The sequence below is a fragment of the Octodon degus genome, unplaced genomic scaffold (genome assembly GCF_000260255.1).
Source record: "Octodon degus isolate 3935 unplaced genomic scaffold, OctDeg1.0 scaffold00026, whole genome shotgun sequence".
Taxonomy (NCBI): domain Eukaryota; kingdom Metazoa; phylum Chordata; class Mammalia; order Rodentia; family Octodontidae; genus Octodon; species Octodon degus.
Window position 1 is genome coordinate 10,089,416 of NW_004524602.1, and position 22,824 is coordinate 10,112,239.

At 52.3% G+C, this 22,824-nt stretch overlaps 1 protein-coding gene across 1 annotated transcript in view; it reads left to right on the top strand.

The window, feature by feature from the left end:
- Megf11 (multiple EGF like domains 11) overlaps positions 1 to 22,824 on the top strand; it is a 184,417-nt gene that overhangs the window by 99,963 nt on the left and 61,630 nt on the right. The window lies entirely within an intron of this gene.

A 22,824-nucleotide genomic window follows, 5' to 3' on the forward strand; every position in this document is an offset into this window, starting at 1 on the left:
GCTCACTCTGTAGCACAGGCTAGTCTCAAACTCACAATGATCCTCCTGCCTCAGCCTCCAGTGTGCTGGGATTACAGGTGTATGCCGCCACGCCAGGCCACCCTTAGTTTTAATTAGGAAAATGTAAGACTTTTTTTTTTTTTTTTTATTTTATTTATTTATTTTTGTGTGTGTGTGTGGCCAGCTCAGCCCACCAGGGGGCGGGGCTGGCTGGCATGTGGTGCTGGGGGATTGAACCGCGGTCCCTGTGCTTTTGCTAAACTTGTTCTAAGTAGGTGCTTTAGACCACTGAGCCATCTCACCAGCCCCAATGTAAGACTTTTAAGAGTAAAAAAACTTTATTTCTTCTCATTGTTTCACATTCTCTATCCCAAGCGTACGTCACTTAGCATCATGGTGGCTGTGTGTCGTATGCAACACTGTCCTTTTTTCTCTAAACTTCACCATGTGATCACTCACGTGCCACATAATTTTTTTTTTTAGTGGATGCATAAAATTCTCTGGATATGCCATAATCTGCTGAATCAGCATCCTCATATTGGCCATTTAAGCTGACCAGTTATAATAGTAATAATAATAATAATAGCTGAATTTGGCAGGTGTGGTGCTGCATGCCTATAATCCCAGCACTCAGGAGGCTGAAGCAGGAAGGTGGCCATGAGTTCAAGCCCAGCCTGGGCTACATAGTGAGTTCAAGCCAGGCTGAACTACACAGTGAGACCCTGTCTCAGCCCCCTTCAAAATAACAGTAGCTAATTTACAGCGCAAGGTCCCTTCTTGCTGCGTGCCCTGGGGGCTGTACCTGCTTTGATCCTTGTAGTGTGCTCAGCTCATATGACACAGGTGCCATTATCCTCCTCAGATGGGGAAATTGAGGCCCACAGGCCTACAGTGGCAGCCCTGAGTGTCCCAGTCTGGGCCACGTAAGGCTTGTCACAGGGGCCACAGAGGAATGTGTCACAGGGGTTCTTGAGAAGGACACGTCCTGCCGTGGCTTCTCCACGTCCACATGAGCAGGTGCCTCAGGCTCGCCCCACAGCAGGGCACAGCCACCACCTCCTCTGCATCTGTCCCCACTCCTCACTTCCTCAGGGTTTCCTGAGACATTATGGTAGCTACCTATGGGCACAGCAGCTACCGAGGAGCTGGGGGGGCCTGGAGGGATAGAGCTGCTCCCCATCTGTGACTGCCCTGCTGGGCACCCTGAGTGTCATGCCCATGTCATGCTGGCGAGTGTAGCTGCCACACAGAGAGCCTCTGTGGACCTGACATTGTGGCTGGGGGCCCTCTCCCTTTACCTGCTGTCCCTGCGCACTACCACACCTGATGGGTGCCCCAGCCCCCTCCCAGTGCTGACCGTGTGGCCGTCCCCTCAAGAGGGCCTTTCTCCACCTTCCTCCCCCTGAGCTACCGTGGCACAGGCCATTCATTAGGGTCAGCCCCTCCCCTTGCTATAGGTTATGGAGACCTCTGGGTCATGGTGGTGGAACCCCTCTCCCCTGCCCCATTTAAGAAAACATCTGAGGACTGGCCAAATAGCTCAACGGATTAAAGCGCCTGAAAACAGGCACAGGGGCCAGGGGTTCAATCCCTGGACCTGCAGTGCCAGCCCCGCCCCCAGGGTGCTCTGTGACGACAATTGAGACTGGGCATGGTGGTGCTCGTGGGAGGCTGTGAACAGGTGGATCACTACGAGTCCGATCTAGTAGTGGGCCCCCGAACACCCTGTAGACCCTTCCCCCCGCAAAAAAAAAAAGACATCTGGGGCTGGGGAGATAGCTCAGCAGTGTAAGCATCTGCCTGGCAAGCACAAGGACCTGGGTTCAATCCCTGGTACCACACACTGTACTGGCCCTGAAACTAGGAGTGTGCTGCATGCCTATAATCCCAGCACTGGGGAGGCTGAGACAGGAAGATCACTATGAGTCTGAGCTGCATAACAAGAACCTGTATCAAATTCAATAAATAAATAAGAAAACACTGGCTCATGCAAATGATAGATAGACCAAGAAATTATATGCTCACAGTCTTTACACCTGGGGAGGCGGCTGGTTGATTTTTCCACTTTGGGGTTTGTGGTATGCCAGGAATCAAACCCAGTGAGCTACATCCTCAGCCCTTTTTGATTTTTGAGACAGAGTCTTGCTGATTTGCCCAGGTAGGACTTGAACTTGTGATCCTCCTGCCTCAGCTTCCTTTCATACTGGAGATGCTTCTGTTGTTTAGTATAAGAAATAAATGATTCACCAGCTCTGCACTCGTTGGTAACGAGTGTCTTGTGACAAACCCTAGCTTGTGTCACATTAGGTCGGTTTGTCATGTGTAACACCATATAAAATCCACAGGCCATTCTGTACTGGTACCAAAAATTATTTTCTAAAATATCTGTAGCTTTAGACAAAGACTTTCAAGCTCATCTCTGCCCCCCTTTTTTCCTTCTGCTTAGAAAATCCAATACAACCAGTGTTGTCAGCACCAGATTCTGCTTAGCAGGTTCACTTAAACTTTTGAAATGTCCACATCTGTCCTAATAAGTACCTGGTCTGGGGCGGGGACCCCCAGCTCTACTGGTTACACCTCCCCTCATGAAGCCCCCTTTCTTTCCACTGCATCCCCTGGTCCCCAAGAAAGGGTGCTCCAGGACACAGTCTTCTTAGAATGAGGCGCCTGGTCCCTGATGATTCCAGAAGTGTTGCTGAGGGACCGGTTGCCCCTCCACTGGTAATTTACCGCATTTGCACGCTGTGAAAAAGTTAGTTTGAAGTGTTCTCTAACCAACTTAATTACCACCAGCCTCCTTCTGAAGAGCGTTCCAGCTAGTGGAATATTAATCTCCAATTCAAAGAGTCCCTAGACGCAGATTGCAAGATCTCGTAGGCACAAGTAATTAAGACCATGAGGAAGCTGACTCCAAAGAAGAAGGGTTTCTCTCCAGAAGGTGAGCGTGCCTGGCTCCTGTGAACTCCAGGCCATGGTGCTGCCCTTCCTGTTCGCCTCTCAGCTCAGGCAAGGCTGAGTCAGTTCTGTCTGATCTTTCATGACAGCGACAGGGGCAGGTGGGTGGGCTGGAGTCCAGAAACCTAATGAAGACCCCTGTAACTCTTTGTTCATGGAAAAGTCACTGTCCCCCTCTAGGCAAGCATATCATCTTCTATAAAGAATTCTAGAGCAGACCGTAGGAGTGTGTGTGTGTGTGTGTGTGTGTGTGTGTGTGTGTGTAGTTACTGACCCAGCACCTTGCACAGTGATCAAGGGATACAAAATTGGTTGGTCTCTACTTGTGCTCTGAAGAAGGCTTGAAAGCAGGCAGAAGTCAGGGACCCCCCTCCTCTTCCACTGGAACATTCCTACTTCTGTCCTACATTTGGAGTTTTGCTAAAAAGTCTTCTTTGGAGAAAGGATTCTTTTGATTTTACATGGATGGATGGAGGGATGCCATCCATCCCTCCATCCATCCATCCATCCGTCCATCCATCCCTGGCTGCAGTGATGTTTGTGGTTCCTTCATCTCTACGCTATCAGAGTATGTGACTCTGTATCATCTCTGGGATCTTGTCTGCATGGTAGACAAGACTTCTTCCTCCCACACATTATCTTCGGGAGTGAAGAGGTCCTGCAAAAAGGGGCTGAGGCCTCGAGACCCATGTGTAGCCCCCTGCCATCAGGGCCCTCTTCTGCTCTGTGTTGGTTTCTTTCCAACCCCCAACCTCTGTCCACTCCCATCCCCCACCCCACCCCCACTGCCTAATTCGAAGGACTTAGTTGTGAGCCAGGCATGGCGGTGCAGCCTGTAATCCCAGCATCCAGGAGGCTGAGGTGGGAGGACCACTGTGAATTCAAGGACAGCCTGGGCTATATAGTGAGACCCTGTCACAAAACAAACAAAATAATCAGTCAGGATCGTGTGAAGGGTCACTGCAATGCACTTCCTGTGTCATCGCTTAATTTGTGTTTACTTTAGCACAGGCCCTTGGAAGTTATTAAGCGTTTTCCCAATGAGATCACAGCAAAGAATCAAAATATTGGATTGAGGGGAAATCATTTGACTGGCCTCTGGAATGTCCTGCAAGGTGTGTGTGTGTGTGTGTGTGTGTGTGTGTGTGTGTGTGACTTTATTTTCCTGAGGTTTTCTCTACTGTATGATGTTTGTCTACTATTTGAGGCTAAACTGTGCACAAATCTCATGTTGACAGTGACACATGCCAACACTGCTGGCATCATAGGAGGTGGCAGCATGACCTGCTGACCCACAAGCCTTCCTGAGGCAGCACACTCAGTGCTGGCATTCTGGACCCCTGAGCTCCACACAGGTCCACAGAGTGCAGCTGAGTCCGAAGCTGAGTTCAGACTGCTGAGATCCACTGAGCCGAGAGGAAGAATTTAAACCTAGTTAAGACAAGGAGTGTGGCGGCCAGGGTTGGCAACACAGCCTTCTGCCACCCCCTCGCAGCGATGCCAGGGTAACGCACGTCAGCCGCAGCATGAGGCTTCTGCTTCGCTCAGCCTCGCCCCTGGATGGCTCCTCCAGGCTGGGGGCAGGGGCTGTTTGTTTGCAAGCCTGGATCAGTGGTGTAGTGTCCTCTGCTTCCCAGGGAAAGCACCCCATTGTGTGTCCACACCCACACAGGTTGCAGGCAGGTGTTGTCCTCTCTCTGTGCTCACTGCTCTGGTCTTTAGAAAGAGCTTTTCTCTACCAGTTACTTAATGTCACTCAGATATCTTATTCCTGGTATATAGACTGGTACAAAAGACAGAATGACAACAGCAATTAATTTTCCTGTCAAAGACAGCAGCCACAGAGAAAGCTCCAGGCCAGATCCAGGGAGCTCAACAAAACACTGGTATTTCAGGTTCACAGCCCTGGAGCCCTTGGATTCCCTGGGTGCACTATAGACAAGTCACCCTACTTTTGGGCTCAGCTAAAGAAGGAGAAGAGGGGGGAAGGAAGGTCTCCTCACATGCCCTTCCAATCCAAGATGAAAGGGGTGGAGTGGTGTTCTCTCGGCCCCTCCTCTCCACCCTTGGAGAGCTCGGACCAGCTTGCTTTAGCTCTGGGGGCTTGGATGCTCAGTAGGGAAGAGCCTGGAGTGCAGAGTAAAGCTGGCAGGGGCCAAGTCCCACCTTGCTCTAGAGACGTGCAAACCCAGGTCAAGTTACTGAAGCATGTGGGACCCTAAAGCAGGGACTGGAGCTCAGAATTTGAAATACCTGTTGTGCAAACCTGCAGGCTAGCAAGCACTCCCCACCCCTTTTTGAGACAGGGTCTCACTATGTAGCCCAGGCTGCCCTCAAACTCACATCAACCCTCCTGCCCCAGCCTTCCAAGTGCTGGGATTTCAGGCATGTGCCACCCTGCCTGGCTGTATATCCACTTCCTACCAGAGTGCTAGGAAGTAAAGAAACTCCCCAGGCCACACAGTTGGGCTTGAGCCCAGCTGCTTTCTGCAGTGTAAAATGGAAGTGGCCGATCTAAGACAAACGTGGATCCTGACACTCAGCCTGCCAGCTTTATTCTGCCCCAGACGGGCCCCATGCCCCGCACCTAGCTCAGCAAGGACCTCGACCAACACCACGCCATCCTTTCCGTGTAGAGATGCCTCACCGCCACTTCCACTGTGAAAGCCAGTGATGCTTGCAAATGTCACCAGGCACCATCTGTAAAGGTTTTCATTTCTCCACAGGGAAGCCAACTGGACAATGTTTCTGAAAACGTTCTCTCAGCTTAACTCAGCCCCGCACGACACCTCCGTTTCACCCCACCCTGGGAGACCAGTCTACTTCATACTTACTGGAGCAGAAATCATAATCGCATTACCGGTGAATAATTCAATTGCACTTAAGTATCTTGCAAGCGTGTCTCCAGGCATTCGTGCGCAGATGAAATGACCTGTGCTTGGCAGGTGAAGGGTCAGGGCTCAGCATAGGGAAGGGCTTTGCTCTCGGCCCTGCAGTCCGGTGGTGGCTGAGCTAGCGTCCCATCCTGGTTGCTGCTCTTGTGTTTCTCAGGCCAACAAAGAACAAGCAACAGTCAAGCAGAGGCAGAGGTGGGAGAAGTTTTGGGAATCAAATGCCAGTAGCTGCTCTAAAAAGCGCTTCGTAACTGTCACTTGTCTTTTTTTTTTTTTTCGGAACCGGGGATTGAACTCAGGCCTTTGGATCACTAGAATTTTCTAGAGATTGAAGCTTCAGTTTGTACCTTAGAGGGACATGAATGGAAGAAATGAAAGCTAGGCTTTCTGTGTTCAGGAGTTCGCAGGTGTAGAGTTCAGCACCAGGGACAGCGCCCAGCCACCCCCGCGGCAAGAAGGAACCTGGCCCTGGGATCTAATAGCAGTGGAGAACTATCAGGGCCCGCTTCGGCCACCGGCCACCGAGTCCAGCCTGCACCCGCTGCTTCAGCATTATGCAGGGCCATCTGGTCCCTGCTTCAATACTTCCTACGATGGTGACCTTACCTACCATTCATTCCATGCAGGTTTTGCCTTTGGAGTTAGTGGCTATTTATTGCAAGCAGGAAGCCAGGGACATGGTTACTGCTGCGAAGAGGTCCGCTACATTCTTTTAAAAGTTATAAAATAGGTGGGACCTACCAAAAATGGAGACAGTAATATGAAAAAAAACACCCACCATGCGATCAAATAAATATTCACATTCGGGGCTGGCGAGATGGCTCAGTGGTCTAAAGCACCTACTTAGAACAAGCTTAGAAAGCATAGGACCGCGGTTCGATCCCCCGGCACCACATGCCAGCCAGCCCCGCCCCCTGGTGGGCTGAGGTGGCCACACACACACATACACACACACACATAAATAAATAAAATTAAAAAAAAATATTCACATTCACTGTGTTTGCTCTATATCCTTTTTAAGGAAAATATTACAAAAATATTTGAGGTCCCCTCTGTGCCCCTTTGTACCTTTTTCTTCCCAGGGGTCACCTGTATGGTCCTTATTCCCTTTTCCAAGTCCTCATTTCACAGAAGAAGCCAAGCCCAGGAGGGAGGACCTGACTTAGGGTCTCAGCAGTGGTCACAGGCCCTTCTGTGGCCACCGTCTTCCCTTTAATTGCATCCCAGCTCCTGGCATGGGTGGCATGTGGATTAGCATGTCTTTCACAGGTCTTCTAGTTGTACTTTGGCCTTCTTAGCTGCCCAGTCACTCTGTGCTGCCCGTGGATGATCAGGGCAGTCCTAGCAGGGCAGTTCCTTCTCTTATCCACTCTCCACATGAGAAAAGCACCGTGGCCAGTAGTGCTGAGTGGTGAGGATACTCAGAAGGGCTTCCTTGGGGGGAGGGTGGGGAACAGAGGACTGAGGGGTGGGGCTCTGGGTGGGTGGGCAGGTCAGGCAGGAGTGTTAGACCCCTAGGTTGAGGGCTTGAGCCTGTCACCGTGGAGCTGTGAGGGGTTCTGGGCAGGGCAGTGACCACACAAGATCGGCCACTGGGCCACATCACTCTAGAAATGGGGCAGAGGTGGATGAGAGAGCAGGCCAGAGGTGGGGCTCTGGTTGGAGGGGAGTCTCAGTCACCAGTAGCCACCTGCAGTGCCCCTTCCCCTGGTGCTCTTGGGTCATTGGGCAGATTCCAGCAATTCTTGGGTCCTGATGGCTTCGCCTGGGCCAGTGTCACCTCCCCATCCCCTCTTCACCCCATGGGTAGAAAAGTTGTGTTCATAGAAGCACAGACCTGTATGCCAGCACTTGGGAGGCTGAGGCAGGAGGTTCTCCATGAACTCCAGGCCAGCTTGGGCTACACAGTGAAAGCCCTCCTAAACAAAAACAAATCAAAATGAGGAATGAGAAGAAGAGAAATTTGTTTTCATGGGACTTGCAAAGAATCTGACAACAAAGGAGAAAGACTCACTATACTCAGCCCCACCAGGCAGGAAAGGCAGCACTGGGGGCATCGGATACTCTGTCCTGGCTCAGTTCTGTGCTCAGCTCAGATAGTGCAGCAGAATCAGCCTCAGTTCTTCCAGAGGCCCTTGGTTCTTCACACGGCCTCAAAGAAAATCCCTTTCCTTCTAGGTCTCTGCTTCTTCCCTTAATTAATGAGCTGGGCTAGCCAATCACCAAGGTGTCTCGGTTCTGATCATCTTCCTTTTCGACTCTGAACTCTGAGGTCCCAAATAGCCTGCTGCTGGGCTCTATGTGGTCATAACTGCAACCATTCATGTTGTGTTTACTTTTCATGTGACACGTGCAATCCTGTGTACTTAGACAACAATCCCACCAGGTAGGAGCTGCTGGTGTGTTTTATAGATGGGGAAACTGAGGGACAGAAAGCTTTTTGTCTAATTTGCCCAAGGTCATTGCAGAAGCAGCGCTGATCTTTACAGCTCCTGCTTTGAATTCTCACACCTTAAAGCTTCAGGTTCATGCCAGACCCCCCTGCTGTGCCTTCCCAGCTCTCCAGGATGGGGAAACTTGCCACGGGCTCCCCTGAGCTCTGTGAGTGACCAGACCCCCCAGGAGGCTCTGCAAGGAGGAGGCCACCTCCTGTTTGCTTGCTGTAATAAGCAGCATCTCTCCTGATCTATCTGAGCAATGACGAGTGGGCTACTAGAACTAGCTGCAGCATTTGCTCCACCTGCAATCCTTCCGAGCCCCTAGCTGGAGACGGCTGGCCAGGAGCTCTGTAGGTGGCAGAAGCCTGTCTCCCCACCCTTCAGATGCAGGCCATGCAACCCTTCAGACACGCTTTTCCATGGAGTTGAAAAGACTCAGATCATGCACGTCCTAACAGCTGACTTCCAGGGCCCGTTCTACTTCCATATGCCCTGAAGTTCAGTTAGCTTCCAATTAGGCGCCTGGGCTTGCCCAATGCCCTGCAGGCCCCTGATCTGGGACAGGAGAGGCCCACAGAACTCCGAGCCTGAGTTCAAAGGCAGCCTGACTAAGCCTGGGTTATCCTGGGTCCCTTCACACCAGGCCCAGTTTCCTTTGATAGTGGAACCCTTTAAAAGGAAAAGGGAAGGAAATCCCACTCACTGGGGAGGCCGCTGCTGCTGCAGTCCGTCAGGATAAGACACTGAGTTCCCAGGGTCTTGGGCTGCTGACCCAGCTGTCTCCCACCTTGTCCTGGTCCTCCCATCAGAGCCTCCCAGGACACCACAGAGGGGGCATGAGAGAGGGAGATGGGCGGGCGGAGCCGGGAGAGGGAGGCAGGTGGGGGGAGGGAGGGAGGTCTGAGTCTGCTGTCCTTGCAGAGGGAGGCTGACCTGCAGAGTAAGGACAGCTTTGTCATGTCCCACATCTCGCGGATCTGCCCCTTGGTGGTAACAGCATCCTGGAGCTCTGAGAACATCCAAATTGTGCCAGCTTAAAAGGTGTTCCTTTATCCTCCGTTTCTAAACACCTTTCCTCTCTTATACCTCCCAGTCAGAGCAGTGTTCAGGGTGCGCACTGCATAGTGGGCTTCAGTAGAAACAAAACTAAACTCTCGTGGCAGCACATGGGTGGCGGTGCCAGCCCTCCCAGCAGGTCCTGAGGAGCTGGGGGTCTCTCTTAATCTACTTCCCCCTACACTCACTGACACACACTGCTTACAGGTTGCTCCCAGTCCCGACTCTTCTTGGGCAACCGCAGGTCCCTTCTCCTGTGAGCTCTCTGAGGCCAAATTTCTGTCCCCAAACCCAGCTTTACGCCTGGCAGCTTAGAGACCCCAGAGGCTTCCCAGCCAGGCTGTCCCGCCGCTCTTTCCCGCGTACCTGGGCTGACTCTGCTCCCGTGGGGCCCAGCCATCCCAGCTCCGGCCACACAGCTCCTTGAGCACACAGTGCCTCGCCTCTCCTGGCTGCCCACTTCTGGGCTCCTGGTGTGGTCCTGCCTCTGTCCTTGGTCTCTGGTCCCTGCCACCCCCAGCCCCTCCAGGTCCTGAGGACCTGAGCTCTATCCTAGCCCTTGAACACTTCTGTACAGATTGCTGATGAGTTGTTCTTGGAGCTGATGGATGCTGATGCAGAGCCCCTGACACACTCCAGACTGGGACTGCATGGCCCTGGAGAGCAGATTTGTCCCTGCAGGGCAGGGACTGTTGATGCCCCAAGGACTCGGTGCTCTTCTGTGGCCTGAGCCACAGGTGGCTGGGATTGAGCGTGGGGCTGAGCAGGTCATGCAGGCTGTGTCTACGGGGGCCCAACCCCAGAAACCCAGCTGCAGCTGCACTTCCTCCTCGCCTGCCCCTTCCCCCTTCGCCCCTGCTTCATGCTTCCTGGAATAATCAGTCTGCTACAGGGAATCCCAGTGAGTGTTCCGATGGAGTCTATGGTCAAGTGATCACTATTATGACTTACTATTAATGGCTCTGGGCTTAAATTTTTTTTTTTTTTTTTTTTTTTTTTTTTTTTAAAACTTTCATTTATTTTTTTTTTTTCTTTTTTCTGTACTGGAGATTGAACCCAGGGGTGCTCTACCATGGAGCTAAACCTGCAGCTTTTCCCTTTTTTTTTGTGAGATAAGGTCTTGCTACATAGTACAGGCTGGACTTAAACCCACTGTGTGGCCCAAGCTGGCCTCAAACTTACAGCAACCCTCCTGCTTCAGCCTCCCAAGTTCTGGCATTACAAATGTGTGCCACCACACCCCAGCCCTTTTTATGTTTTATATTGACACAAGGTCTCAGTAACTTGCCCAGATAGGGTTCAAAATAAGTTGCGATCCTGCTGCTTCAGCCTCCTTCCATGCTGGGATTAGTGGAGTGTGCCACGGCCGTGCTTGGCTGATAACGAGCTAAAGATGCTTTTTTAACGTTTTTCTTTTTATTACTCCATGTTTGCAGTGCACAATGAACTGATCCTGATACAATTCAGCTATCTAATGAGTTTACCCTTGTGTATAATGAGTCATGATCGGTGACTTTGGTTATCCATCCGTTTATTTCCACTACTCACAATTGTTGCGTTGAATCTGCTGAACACGTCTGAGTAAGAGACTTTCCGGCAACAGCCTAGAGCCCGGCTTTGTCCAGAGGGGAAGAAGCTAGGACTGAAGGGGGAGGTGGCTCCCCCAAGTCACACAGCTGGTGAGGGGCAGAGATGAGGTTGGGAGCAGGCACGGGGGTGGGGGTGGGGCGAGGTTGGATGGGGGGTGCGGTGCGCCGGCTGTCTGTCGGCAGGGGAGGCCCTTCTAAGCGAAGTCCCGTGTCCCCGAGCTCGAAGGCTGAGCCTAAAGCACAGATGCTGGTGTCCTGCTTCGTGAAGTCACCTGCCACTGCGGCTAGGACTGCGGGCACCAGAGACCCTCGGGATCATCCTCTGCGCCGGCTGGCGAGTGACAGGGTGGGCAGAGAGCTCCGCGGTGGCCCAGGCCTTCGCTCACCCCACCTGCCCCTGCCTCCTGCCTTGTCCGGCTTCCGGAATCCAGGCGGGGATTCGCTCCCCTGAAGGGGGCGCTGTGACCTGTGAGTTCTCAGTTTGCATGTTTTCAGAGTCCCCCGGTGGCCGGGAGCTCAGCGCTGCTCGGATTCTCTGTCTCCGTGTGTCTCCGTTTCTCTCTCACTCTGGAAATAAACACGCATGACAGCAATTGTGCAGCATCAGGTAGAATCATGCTATAAAGAGAAGACAGGGTGTGCCAGGCAACACGTATACTAAATCGGTAAAAGAGCCAGTGAGCCAGGCATAGTGGCACACTGCTGTAAGCCATCACTCAGGAGGCCGAGGCAGGAAGATCGCCTGGAGTACAAGGTCAGCCTGGGCTACGCGATGAGTTCAAGGCCAGGCAATGTCCGTGCAGAGGCTGAATGAAGGACCCCGTTTCTCATTGCCTTTCTCTGCTGCTGAAGGTAATCCCCAGCCCATCCCGAGTGTCTGCACATAGTAGGTGATCAATGAAAGGTCATTGAGTGAGTGGATGAGTAGCCAGCTTTGAAGACCACCCCTCCCCACAGCCACCACTGCAGCAGGTCCTTGGCATCGTCTTAGCAAATCTGAGCAGACAGGACAGGCGTTTGTCACTCCCCCTCAGGCCTCCTCCCTGGGGAGCCCACAGGTCGTCACCAGCAGTGACAGATAGTGTGCCCTCTGACTGGCTGTCTGAGCCAAAAGCTGCTGTCAGAATTCCTTTCTGCTCAGGGACAAAGAGCCATGACATACATAAAAAGACATCTGAACAGGGGACCCTAGGACCCTGCTATGGCAAGGATACATTAAAAGACAGCGTCTCCCCGCTTCTGCCTAAGCCAGTGCTAGGAAAGCAGTGTCCCTGCCCTGGGTCTCAGTCTATCCATCTGTGCAATGGGGATTTGATTGTTGCTGTGGTGATGGAAGCATGGGGGCCTTTCAAGGCCAAAAGTGGTACAGATAGCAGAGTTACTCTGAATAGCAAGCTTCCTTCAGTGTTTAAAAGAGTATACTAACTTCAAAAGAACCAAAGCTGTTACACTTTGAGCTACATCCTCAGTCCTTTCACTTTTTTGACACAGGGTCTGGCTAAGTCACTGAGTTGCCTAACCTGGGCCTGAACTTGGGATCCTCCTGCCTCAGCCTCCCAGAGTGCTGGGTTTACAGGTGTGCACCATCACACTCTGCTCCAACTTTTGGTTGTTGTATGCATTTTGCATATCCTGTTGATGCCTATAAGTCAGTAACCACCTAGGAAGAAAAATGCAGGGCACCTGTATTGGTCAACAGTGTCTTGTGTCCAATGGGCCCACCTACCTATCCTGGGCACAGCTAGCAGGTGCTGTCGCAGCCAGACACCTGCTGTCCCGCAGCTCCTGCCTTACTGCCCAGCATTTCGAACTCCGTCCCTGGTCATATGTACTTACCATCCCCTGGTCCCTGATCTTCTGGGCAGAGTGGTAGCCTCTGGGAGCCCACAGGATTCCCCAAGGAGAATTGCTGCTGTCCCCTCCCCTTGTCCAGCTCTGTGCTCTGTGGGCCACAGCCCCGCCACACTGCAGGCCAGGCAGGGTGAGAATGGAGAGCAAGCATTGCCGGGAGAGAGAAACTTTGGCAGAGCCGGGCCAGCCATGCCGCTCGCAAGGCTGAAGTCCCTCCCCAGGGGAGCAGGAGCAGAAGAGCGGTCTGGGCACAGCTAGCAGGGCCCTCCCCAGCCCTGGCCCCACCCCTTCTCTGCACGGGGCTTCCCGACCCCATCTCATTCTTTGCTCCTCTGCACCCCCTTCTATCAGGCTGCCTGCCTCATTTTCCCCCATAAAAATCCTGTTCTGGGGCTGGGGAGATAGCTAGCAGTCTAAGTGCCTGCCTGGCAAGCACAAGGACCTGAGTTCCTTCCCTAGTACCACAGGTCTGCGCCAGCCCTGAAACCAGGTGTGGTGGGGCACACCCATAATCCCAGTGCTGGGGAGGCTGAGACAGGAAAATCATACAAGTCAGAACTGTATAACAAGATCCTAGAATTAATTAATTAAAAAAAATTCTTTCTCTCTTCATGACCCTGTGATAAATCCTCTTTCTTCCAGGGATCCTGCTAGGCAGCTTAACCCTTTCTCTGTCCTTCTCCTGGGCTGCCCGCAACCACTGCTGCTGCCTGGATGCCTGGCTGCGCCTGACCTATGGCCCTAAGGCTGGACCAGGGCCTCCCAGCATGCCCCACACTCTGCTGGTCTTCAGCGGAGGCCACCATGCTGACCCCAAGCACCATGGGCTCCCTGCCTCCAGGAGAGCAGCTACACTGTGACTCCTTTCATCAGGAAGGTCCACATAGGGTGCCTGGCTTGCTGGGGACAGTGGGCTTCTGCCAGTCCCATGGGGTATTGCACCCTCTCCTGTCACTAGCTAGCTTGGGCCTCGCTTGAGTAGAAACAAGAAGCAAAACTAAAGCACAAATTTACAAGGGTCAAAGCTTGAACTGGAAAGGATCCAGCCTAGGTAGCCGGAGGGAGCTCCCTTGATTCAGGGGTTCACACGGCTCAGCCCCAAAGGCAGGAGGCCAGCTTTTCCAGGTGGCCTGGGGGCCGGTTGGTCATGGTGATCTCAGCCCTGGTGTCACAGCTCTCAGATCTTTAGGGCTGAGGGCTGATTTCCCTTCCAGGGAAGGACTCTGGCAGTGGGGTCTCAGACACGCCGACGCTGCCTTCCCTGGAATCCGGGTGGGCACAGCTTCAGGGCAGGGGCACGGGCACAGAGGCTACCACGCTCTGTTGTGCTTTGGGTTACCAACTGGGCATGTGGGCCTGCATGAAGGTCACACTTCATGCAAAAATGGTTTCCAGATCCTTGGCCATCCCAGGAGAAAACACACACCGTGCTTCTAATGAGCAGCAGCAAGGGTCCAGGTCCAGTGTCCCCTAACACTGTGGTGGTCCCCGACTATTGTCACAGCCAGGCCCAGGGCTCAGCCAGGCTCTGCTTCCTACATTGTCTCCACAGGGCCTTCAGGGTCAGACAGGAAGTCCCTTAAGGTCCTAGGAACGAAGCACACTCTCCAAGAACTCCCCGACCAGAGAAATGAAACAGCCGCAGGGAGAGACCCGACTGTCACATCTTTTTCTCCTTTAGTGCTTCCTCCTTGGTCCTTAGTGGGAACCCACAGAAAACCCAGCATCCATGGAGCTGGCTGTGGATATGAGGGACCCGTGAGCCCACCTGGTGCAACCCCAGCCCCCCTGAGACACGAGACACCTTGAGACTGCGCAGTCACTGCTGGGTCTCACTTCCCTTTGATCCCCTGCCACAGTCTGAGTTTTGGAAGGCAATGGATGGGGGGTGGCCAGTGGCTCACACTGGGGAGGCCCCTGGTGGTGTGCAGTGTCCCTGGTGCCTCTGAAAGGCTATTCCAAAGCAGATTCCTTTGTGCATGGACCTGATTTATGAGGTTTAGGCAAATTGGGGAGATGAATTGTCTTTGGAGCTGCGAAGCTTCAAAGGCATCGGGCAGCAGATCAGAGGGAGCTGATTCTGATAGAGCTAGAGTGGGGGTGGGAAGACTCCTGAGCTGGCCCAGCTTGCCCCCCGCAGGCCTCCCCAGTCCCATTGCTGGACACAATGAGACAGAGCCACAGTCACTGAGGCACACTTACCCCAGAGAAGGGGAAGCCACAGGCAAAGGCTGGAGGTGGGCATGTAAGCTCCTGCAGAGACCCTGAAACAGAGGCAGGCTGACCCTGCTGCAGCCTCTAGAAACTATGTCTTTCTGATCAACACAGCTGGGTGCCTGGCAAGGGTCTCTGAGCCTTGCTCCCGCCTGCCTCTCACCAGTGGTGACACAGACAGGCTGCCTCCCTCTCTGGGGGCCTGAACCTATTCTGAACAGGAGAGCACAGGTATAAACAAACTCAGTAAGCTGGGTAGAGTGGTGCATGCCTGTGATCCCAGCACTCAGGAAGCTGAGTCCAGAGGATTCCCATGAGTTTCAGGTCACCTGAGTTCGAGGCCAGCCTGAACTGCCTAGACAGACCCTGTCTCAAAAAACTAAAGTAAATAGTAATAAAAAGACTGAAGTTATAGCTCAGTTTGAGGACCATGAACCCCTCCTCCAGAAAAAAAAAAAAAAAAAAGCCAAGCCAAACTCAGCACCCTGGCTTTGTGTAAGCCCAGGATCATACTGTTCCCTGTCCTCTGTGAGATATAAGCCAGATGTCACCCTGGCTGGGCAGAGGGTGGGACAACCACCTACCCACACCTCACTGGCTCCATGGCCTGTAGAATGGAGATGACCAGCTCTCCTGAGGGCTTGTGCCTTTAGGGTCTGTGAAGGGTCTGAGGCCGAATCCTTCTGCACATGGCGCATCGGTACCTGCAGTACTGAGGGGACACATCCTGAGCAGCCCAATAACATCAGAGTCTGATCAATGTGACGTCCGCGCCTCCCCATCTCCTGTCTCCTAACTCCGTGTGATAAACATGCACAGGCCCCTCACTCATCTGACTCTCAGACCTGCTGGTGGTCTCTGGATATGAACAGGTGTTGGGGACTGATGTGACCGCCACCCCGTACCATGTGTGACTGGGCTGTGCAGATATTGGGGCAAGGCCTCTGAGGCCTGCTTCACCCCTGCGCAGAGAGGCCCCCTCCTTTGGAGGTTTTGATGGTGAAAGCAGCCGCGGAGGACTCGCTGCCCAGCCAGGTGGAGGCTGAGATAGGGAGGAGGAAGGCAAAGAGCCGGAGCACTGGCCTGGCCCGGGCATGTCAATGCTCCTCCGACTTCGTTCCTTCCTCCCCAGACTCAGCAGGGTCTACAGCGCCAGCCCACTCATTCCGTTTCCTCATCCATATCTCAGACCCACCGTGGGCATCTCAGCCCCTCGCACACAATAGGGACTCAACAATTGCATGACAAGTGAATAAATAATCTCTTACTTCCCAAAGTTGACGTGGGAGGATGGAAAGAGCCCTAGGCCGCGGGTCCGAGTCCAGGGCCCCAACTCACCTGCTGCAGGCCGCCATGAGGCACTGGCTCAGCCTCGCCGCCCTCTCCTGACCCCTGGCAGCTGGGTGGGTGCGGGAGGTGACTGGAGCCTGTGCGCTCCGAAGGCAGCGCTGCTCTGGCTCTGTGCTTGGCCCCGTGTGTCAGCATCGGCAGCCTTTTGGGGTGTGGGACTGTGCGTGGGTGTGGGGTGCTGCTGACAGCCTCCGTGCCAGGTCAGCCCCACAGCAAGGGATTTTCTGTCCCCAACTGTGGGCCGAGCGACGGCTGACTAATGCGGATGTCGTGACCGACTGCCGGGCTCAGTTTTCCCAGCAGGAGAATGGGTGACAGCGCCCCCTCCTGTGTGTACCTGGATGCTGTCACTGCATGGCCCATCTGGGAGCCCAGCTGGTCACCAGTGAGCGCCCGGGGTCCTGTGCTCCCATGGTGTCCCCACCCCAGGACACAGGAGGCCCCGGCGGTACCACCTTCTCTCCGAGTCTTGCAACATCCACTCTCTCGCGAGATCCAATCGTGCCCGTAAGTAACGCCACGGAAGGAACCCGGCTAATAAATAGATCACTGCGAGCTAATGGTGCTCATTATAATCGTGTGCCGTCAGCATCTTCCAGCTTGGGGGCTGTGTCAGGAGACTCGGGTTTTGATCTGCGGCACCTTGGACTGTTAATATTTAATCCCAGCCATCCACACGGTGCCAAGGTAGGGCCGAGAGCGGCAGCCCGGCTCGGAGCCTGGGTGATCACGTCGCGTTTGTCTTTTCCCTGCAAACACAAACACAGCTCCCACCCCTGCCCCTCTGGCCCATTTCTCAAGCGGGGACATTTAGCAACAGAGCATAGAATCACACAGTGTTGGTACTGAAAGAGATCCCAGCATTTACTTACCAGGATTTCTGAATGGGGACCGCAGGAATTTGGAGGACCCTACAGGCATCAGTATCCCTGGTAATTTTGACAATTTAAATGACTCCCCCATTTCCAGATGCCTTCTTGAGTAGGGATAGAAGCTCTGGGCCAAACCCACCAGTCTAAATCCGTCATTTTATAGGGTGAAAACAAGGGCCCAGAGAGGGTGTGGGGCTGCAAAGACTGCACAGCCCTGGCCGTGCCTTAGCCTTCGATGCTCCTCCAGAATCGTAGCTCGGGCCTGGAAGAAGTGCAAGGGCTCAGCCGCCAAGAACTCGGCGATGCTTTTATTGGGGCAAGTCAGTTGACAAATGGCCTGACTCCCTGTGAAGTCACTTTATTTATCAGCTGGAGTGGTATCAGAGGATGGCCGTTCTGTCTCTGCCACCGAGCCTGCAGCTTTATGGACTCAGGAGTGAATCCGCGGCTGTCAGTACCTCCTGCTACTTCACAGGAGGAAGATGAAGGCCGTGGACCACTTCCGGGAGGGCCTTGGCCATGTCAAGCCTGTCCACCATGGTCTGGCCATGGGGTGGGCCGGGCATTGCCGGGTGCCAGGGCCTTCAATGGCACTCAGCACTCCTGTCTGTGGTGTGGGGAGGCCAAGCTTTCTTACCCAGCACCCTGCTCCTATTTCCTGAAGGGCCCTTGAGAACTGAGGCCGCAGGCGGAAAGGCACTACTCTCTGGAGGGTTTGTGGATGACTGTGGCTGGGCCTTGGCCACCTTTATGTATTCAGTGGAATCAGAGCAGTCAAGGGTGACCCAGGCAGGAATGAGGCCCCCTGGTCGGTGTGGTGACACCCAAGCTGCAAGCACTGTCTGGGGAGGTAAACTCATGCAGCCTTCCGTGGGCAGGGTGGCTCCCGATAGCCGGGAGCTGGGCGGCCGGGGCCCTGTCAGCACCATGGATGGCCTTTGCTGTACCCAGCCGTGGGTGGTACAGGAGCAGGAACAGAGGCAATCGCAGCATGAGGACATGGCCTGACCCCTCTGCCCCACCCAGGGGACTCCGGGGCTAGTGGAAGAAGCTGGACACGAGACACCCAACTAACTAATGTAGACGTGGCGGCAGATTAAAGAAAACAAAAATGACCCAATAATTGTTCCTAATAAAGAAAAGTCAATAAAGGCACCAAAACGTATTAGCTGGCGTAAGGTTTGGTCCCCACCAACACACAAAACTTTTTCTTCATTTGTGCTTTTAATAAATGATCCTCAAGCCAAGGGCAATATCCCATGCTCGTAATCTCAGCCACCTGGGAGGCTAAGGCAGGAGGATTGTGAATTCAAGGCCAGCCCGGGCAACTTAGCAAAACTCTGCCTCAAAGTAAAAGTTTAAAGAGAGTGGTGGTGTAGCTTGGTGGTAGAACACTTGCCTGGAATGTGCAAGATCCTGGGTTCAATACCTAGTAACATAATAAAAATAATCCTTAGGGGTCAAAAAGATACACATGGCCTGGGAGTATAGTTTAGTACAGATCGCTTGTTTACCAAGTATGAGGTCTGGTTTTGATCTCCAATACCGGTAAAAAAAAAAAAAAAATTAAAAAAAAAATACATAGAGAAATGGACTGGGAAAATGTCCAAATGTAGTCATATGATGGAATATTACCCTGTCATGAAAAAAGAATGAACTACTGACCACAAAAAATGCTGCAACATGAATAGACCTTGAAAACATTATACTAAATGAAATACACCAAACATAAAAGACTGCTAGGGTACAGTTCCACCTGTATGAAGTATCTAAGACAGTCAAATTCAGAAAGCAAGAGAATTCAAAATTTACTAGTAGTTAAGAGGTAGAAGTGGAGAGTTACTGATGAACTGGGTATTCTTTCTTTTCTTTCTTTCTTTCTTTTTTTTTTCTTTTTTGCGGAACCGGGGATTGAACTCAGGCCCTTGCACTTGCCAGGGAAGCACTTACTCTTCTAAGCCATCTCCCCGGCCCCCTGGGTATAGTTTCTTTTTGGGGTGATGGAAAGTAGTGGTGAAAATAGTGGCATTAATGTATACATAATATGAGTATAGTTAATGCCACTGAGCTATACACTTAAAATGATTAACATGAAAATATTACATGTATAAGGGCTGGTCAAATAGCTCAGCAGACTGAAGCCCCGGTAAGCAGGCGCAGGGGTCAGGGGTTCAATCCCCGGGCCTGCAGTGCCGGCCCTGCCCCCAGGGCATACTGAGACATTAATTGAGACTGGGTGTGATGGCACAGGCCTGTAATCCCAGCTCCTGGGAGGCTGTAAACAGGCGGATCACTATGAGTCTGATCTAGTAGTGAGACCCTGAACACCCTGAAGACCCTTCCCTAAAAAAAAAAATTAAAGGGGCCGGGGAGATGGCTCAGTGGAATAAGCACTTCCCTGGCAAGTGCAAGGGCCTGAGTTCAATCCCCGGTTCCGCCAAAAAAATAAAATAAAATAAAATAAATGAATAAATAAATATATGTAACATGTATCTTAGTATGATAGAAAAATTCTTTTTTTAAAATTAGATTTTATTGGTACATTTCAGGTATACATAATGATCACCTTCATCATAGAGAATTTGTAGCTGTCCGTGACATAAGTTGTTTTTTTCCCTTATTCCTCTGCCTCCCCTTCAATCCCCCCTCCCCTGAAAAATTCTAATAGAGCAATAAATAAGTTACATTAACCGACAAGAATAAAATGACGGGTGTTATGGCTTGAATCTAGATGTCCTCTGGAAGCCTCATGCGGTCTTACGAGCGTCATTTTGGCAGTGGCTGGATCTAGAGTGTGTGGTGCTGGCGTCAAGGATGCCACGCTGGGCTTGCTTCATGGTGCAGCGCTGGGAGTGAGGGGTGGGGACAGGCAGCCTGGGTAGGACATAAGGGACAGAAAGAGCTGCGGTCGTGGCTTATCTTGTCACTTGCTCTGCCTTGGCACCAGCCGAGGATGGGCTGAACCTCCACAAAATGTGAGCTGACGGATGTTTCCCACTTTGATTTTGGGTGTCGGGTATTTTGTCTCAGCACTAAGAAAAAGTAACTAAGACCATGGGAAACAGCAACCATTGGGGAAAACTGGGCTCCAGGAACGCATGCCTGCGTAGGGTGTTTTGGAAAGTGACCCTTTGCTCTCCCCGCAGGTGGTGTGGGATGGCTGCTGCTGGCTCCCTGCCATCCCTGCCATAGGCACCAGCAGAGCAGCAGGTGTTAGCAGACTCCCACTTGCTTCCCAGCTGTGTGGCTTGTGGCCAGTTATTTACCCTCTCTGAGCCTCTCTTCCGCATGCTCAGGACAAGGATAATGGTAGCATCAGCCACAGTCACGGAACACCTGCTTCCTGCCTTTCACTATGGTCTGGTATGCAGTAGTGGCAGCATCCGCGGTAGTGACACATGGGAAAGCGAGGCCCTGCTGAGAGCTGGGGGGGGGGGGGTCACACAAGCTGGGACCCAGGGACACGCAGACCTGGGTCCCAGAGCCCTCAGGGTCAGCAGGGAAGGGGCTCGGCAGCTGAGCCGCACACTTCTGGTGCCCTCTGAACCCTCGGTAGGGTCCAGAGGAAATAGATTGGCTTGAAAACTCAGTGGAAGCTGAATGTAATTAGGAAAGAAAGCCTTCTGCAGAAAAAGAAAAGGAAACCGTGGGAGGGGTGGGGACGGTCCCAGGCCAGACTGGACAGCATTTCGTTACGTGTGGAAGATTGCAAAGCCCCCCTGTTGTAGTTCTAGTGATGGTGTTCATTTGCTTTCTGCTGGCTGCCTGCCGCTCTGCCCCATTTCTCTGTTGTTGTGGGGGAGGGGCACGATGAGGTGTTGTTAAGTGAATTTTCTAAATAACAGAAGTTTATCCCTGCGATACCTTGCATTTCTTTTCTGTTAAATCACTCTGGGGAGAGATTTCTTGGGACTGGATCACACACTTCCCTGCTTCCCTAAGCAGAGTATTCTAAATCCTGTCACTTTCCATGGGAGGGGCTGTTTGCCCTGATATTAATGGTTCTACGGAGCTTTAGTTTTTGTTAGTCACTAAACGTCCAGAACAGCCCTCCCCATCTCATCAAATATGCAGACAGCAGCACACACGCGCGTGCACACACACACCATCTCTGGTGAAAAACCGGAGTGTCAGGCCTCGGAAGGGGTTCGCCTGCTTCTGCTTTGCCTATGAATGCCTTCTGGCTGCCCTGAGGTGGACACCGTTCAGGGGCAGGACTTCCAGCAGGAGGCGGTGCAGGGTGCTCAGGATGTATTGGTGTAGGGTTGTTGTTTTTTGGGGTTTTTTTTGCAGAACCGGGGATTGAACTCAGACCCTTGCTCTTGCCAGGGAAGCACTTATTCCACTGAGCCACCACCCTGTGCCTGGTGCCTCCTCTAAGTTTTTCTCCCTGGCTTGTCCTTTAGCCCCATTTACCTGCTGCAGGGAACCGGAAACAGAAGATGTGGGCCTACCCTTGCCATGGCCTTGGACAGCCACATCACCTCTCTGGCTCTTTATCTCCACAGCTGGAAGATGGAGAAATAATAAAACCAAAATCAAAAGATTGCACGATTCAGTTTTGTCCATGTAGGTAAAACCTCCGAGACAGTACATGACATCCGAAATGTGGTCGTCATTACAATGGAGTCCTCTTTTCTGTACAGTAAGTTTGTGCCAATCCACCACATGAATTTGGCAACAAAGAAAACACAGAGAAATGCTACAGTCAGGTGTGGTGGTGCACACCTGTAGTCCCAGCACTCAGGAGGCTGAGACAGGAGGATCCCTTTGTGTTTGAGACCATGTTGGGCTGCATAGTGAGTTCAAGGCCAGCCTGAAATATATAACAAGGCCTTATCTTAAACAAGCAAAAATGCTACCATAGGTAATTCTTCCAGTCTTTCTAATCCTTGGGTCTGTGTCCCAGAGAGAGGGTGGGATAGGAGGCCTGGGCTGCTCCTCAGTCGCTCTGTCCTGTAACTCGTCAGTGTGCATGGGGATTGTCAATAGAAGGGGACTTGGCTTCTGCCTATGATACCAAGTAGAAAATGGGTGATACCAAGTAGAAAATGGGTGATACCAAGTAGAAAACTACTCATCACCTGGTAGTTTGTTTTGTGGTGTGAATATCAGGGACACAGTTGAAGAAGAGAGGGAACAAGACAGATTGACAGGGATGCTGGGACTTGGTGATTCTGTTTGTTAAAGGATGATGGACAGACTCTGTGACATGACCATTTGACCCCAGACAGCTAGTGAGAGGGACACATAGAGGTCAGTGGGCTGATGGAGCAACACTTCCACTAACACTTTAGCCCCCAAATATCCCCCAATCTCACTAGCCACAATGACCCTTCCACTGTCCTACATGCACAGCACTGGAGTGCCACTGAGCCTTTGGACAGACTGAACCTATCCTGGTGGCACCTTCCCAATCCCACTCCCTGTATTTTAGTCACTTTCCTATCATTGGGACAAAATACCCAATATCCACATCTTAAAGGAGAGCTTTATTTTGACTTTTTTTTCCAGTACCAGGGATAGAACTCAGGACCTTACACTTGCTAAGCAGGTGCTTATGCCATTGAGCTATTTGCCCAGCAAGAGGTTTATTTTTTTTTTT